Below are 3,679 nucleotides of genomic sequence, written 5' to 3'. Positions count from 1 at the left end.
CTAATATTTAATATCTAATATCGTACATGCACAATAGAATTGATCAGACTGAATGAAAATATAATCCATAATAATTCCTTTCACATCATTGTGGATGCTGAGAAATAATAGTAAAAAAGAGGGATAGATCCGGCTGGCCATATGTATTACATCGTTAAATGTTTTGTGCACATACTATAACCTTGCATTAAATACATTGTGTCAATGGAGGACCAACTATTAAATATACTAATCCATCTCTTCAGTATCAGAATCTGAGTCCTCACTCCATGGCTCATCCTCACACTGGTCATAGTCACTCAGTTCATCAAGGTTATCTGTTTCCATCAATGTTTCCTCTGATTGACTAAGAATTTCCTGATCTTTGTCACTGTCATTAGCAAATAAAGAATCAGGAACGGCTGGTCCGTCAAACCAGGTTGGCTGCAACAAGTCACCATCTACTGCCCAACCATAATCAGTGGCGCATAGGCCTTGATCAGGTGATTTTGTGTTAGCATGACTCCACAAAACTGTCACGTAGTGTGCCCTCAGTAGTTTTTTCTTAAGTGTCCGACGTGTTGGGGGCAACAATGCGCAGTCAACCTTTTTTATATGAAGAAGTGGGTTTTCCTGAAAGGAATGTGGAATCATATGACAAAATACTTCAAAAGAGAATGTTCTTAAGTTAGATTAGATTGAAATAATTGAGTAATGCACTCTGAATGCTTTTTGTGTCAAAATAAATGTGGGTTGTTAAGACCCTAGAGTGAGAGACAGAAAGAAATATCATAGAATGTGCATTGGAGGTTACGATTTGAATACATTGTTACTCTCTTAAGTCAATTCAAGGGAGACACGTTACATCCTGAAAACCCAACACATTTCATACATATATACCTTATCTACTGTGCCCGACATCTGCATAATTTTTCTATAACGTGCTTCATCTACATCACGTTCTTTGTTTTGGCCATATTTCTTGCAAACAAACTCGGATGCCACGTCTATGTCCACTTCACCGTCAACTTCACCCATGTTGGAGAACAACTGGAGAAAGCTTCCAGTTGGGTCCTTCTCAAGTATTTCCAGAGGTTTGACTTTGCCTTTCCTGAAAGGGATTATGAATCATGTAGGTAACAACGGCATGACTATCTCTTCAAACTAATTAACTTCATTTTGTCATGATTCTAAATCTTTGCTGTATAATGAGTATGCCAACTCAATCTGTCATTTGAAGGTGGAACAAAATCCTACCTGTAAAAGGCTGATGTGAAGTCACATCCAGTGAATGCGTGGTACCCCGCCAGTGCTTTTGGGAGTCCTGATTTTCGCTCCTCAAGGACCTCTACAATATTGGTGACATTAATGTATCGCCTGCTGTTTCCGCTGCCACAGTCCATGAAGATATTTTTAGAGGACCTCACTTCTGGGTCTTGATTTCCAAGTATACCAATAAGTATAATGAGAACTTCTGTATCGGATGCTCGTACAAGGACCTTGCTTCCTGAGGTATTTTCCAGGTGGAATGCTATAAGGGTATCTGCCTCCTCGTGGTTGGCCTGGAGGTGAGCTGGGCTGGTCACTGAGATCTCCTGGAAGTCATTTGGCGTATATTGGAAACATTCACCGCCATAAGAAGCATACAGTGTTTTTCCATTTAGGATGTTCCAATAGTGATTTCCCCCCCATTCCTTTAGCAGAAATTTTCCAAGGTCGTTTTTGAACATTCCATTCTTGAGAAGTTTTGCTCCTTTATGTCTCATTGTTTGGTTAGGTCCAGTGATTGTGTAAACAGAATCTTCTGCACCACGCAATTTTCTCTCACTGTCCTTGACTGAATTTTCGACGTACTTATCAAGGCAGACATGGATTTCATCCCCTCCACCAGTGCATACTGTAGATAGGATGGTTCGGGCAATAGCTCCATACGATGTTCCAACATTCATAACTGACAAGACAGAATGAATAAGCAGGCCTCCATCATATATCCGAACACAAATACCTTGATGTACCTCTGTTGGGATTGGTGTGTCTTTCTGGAACTCTTCCAGCCTATTCAGTAATGTATGCTTCCTGCTCTTCAAGAGTGCTCCATCAGCATGTGCCAGGGAAAGAGGATATGATGTGATTGGGTACGTGAGAACGTGCCTGAGATCGAAGTTGGTATTTTCGGCCACAACAATGATGATTCTTATGAAAAAGTCCCTCAGACTTTAAACCCTCTTTGCAGTTTCTGTAGCAGGAGTCGTCCCTTTTTTTTCTTCTTTTTGTTTTCAGATGCGAAGTTATTCACCCTTATCCTTTTTACTGACTTCAGAAATCTTGCCGAGTCCTTGTGCCACTCTCTTTCGAATTGTTGTCTTGCTACCTGCCCCCTCTGCAATGTTCCAAGGAGATACCTCTCAGTTTCTTTTGTTGCCGCCCGCCCAGTTGCAAGGTTCACCATTGTGTCTGGAGCTTCAGGACTGAAGGGATTGCAGAATTCGTCTATTTTCTCACTTAGAGCCTGCATTTGCTTGTTGTCTTTTCTTATTCTGTATGAACGGCACTGTGCTGTGGCACTCTCTCCCACTTCAAGTCCAGCAAAAGCTCTCAGCTCCAGTACGGCCATGGCTCTCTGGGTCATGGTCATGGACCATCTTCATCTGGCATTTTCAGAATTTCTGAAGGCTACAATCCCTTTCATACTGGACGCTGCATCCCGATTTACTGTCTGTTCAAGTGAGAGATCAACTGCCGACCTGGAGTAGTTCTTCTTTGTTCGCCGTATTGAGAAAGCCCCGTCTGAAGTATTTCTCTGAGTTGAGGGTGGGAAGATGTCAGCTTGTGTAGAAACAGTGTTCCCCATCTGGCGTAATTTGGACGATTTAAAGAGAAGAAGACATCCAGTATGACAGGGAAAACATCTATGTATCCATCTACATCATTTTTTTTAACACAGCGCTGTAGCTCACGGTGTACCCTGTTTACCAGGAATACATATGTTCCCCAGAACTGAGCCATTGGACCAATGGTTCCCTCCATGACAGAATAGAAGAATTCTTCATATTTCAGAAGGTGCTGCATAACAACTGGATCAGAGAGATGGTCTTCAACTTGATTTGATGGAATCGTCATCATCACATCTTGAAATGCTTGATACTCCTCCTCTGCAAGGTCTTGCACGAAACGGTCATACAGCTTTTGTTCCATTACATTAGCCAGAAGTTCATGAATTCTTATACAACGATTGTAGAACTTCCTCTTCATGAAGCCCATCATCGAACCCTCTGCCAAGACTTCTGCTTCATTTAGGATAAATTCTATTCCACTTTCGTTGATCATAGTTCCGATTGCACCATAAAATGCTAGCTCAATGTGAAAATTGCCTAACATGATCAGTAACTTGTCAAAGAGAGGGGACTCGAGAGCTTGGATAGAATAAGCTTTGAGGGCAACAGCCTGATCATACGTCACGACTGCATAACTTTGTCCGGTTTCCTTTGCAACATTAAGAGTACGAATCATAGTCTCTCTCACAACTGCATTATCTGTAGGAGATTTTGGAATTGGGTCCATATAGCAGATTCGTTGCAGTGGGAGCATGTCCTTCACAAAATTGCTGATGAATCCTGCATAAAGTGGAGTGTCACCTTTTTTTCAGTTGCAAAAACCAGTACAAATCCAATGGTTTCAGCTGTAGCCCTGGTCTTTGATG

The 3,679-nt window shown here is 41.7% G+C and overlaps 1 pseudogene; it reads right to left on the bottom strand.

Annotated features, from left to right (window-relative positions):
• Window positions 1–228: 228 nt before the first annotated feature.
• Window positions 229–2,866, bottom strand: LOC137656574 (uncharacterized; annotated as a pseudogene).
• Between the last annotated feature and the right edge of the window lie 813 nt (window positions 2,867–3,679).

This window comes from Palaemon carinicauda, chromosome 17 (assembly GCF_036898095.1).
Source record: "Palaemon carinicauda isolate YSFRI2023 chromosome 17, ASM3689809v2, whole genome shotgun sequence".
Taxonomy (NCBI): domain Eukaryota; kingdom Metazoa; phylum Arthropoda; class Malacostraca; order Decapoda; family Palaemonidae; genus Palaemon; species Palaemon carinicauda.
Note: the sequence above shows the minus strand (reverse complement) of the source record. Positions and strands in the feature narration are given on the sequence as shown.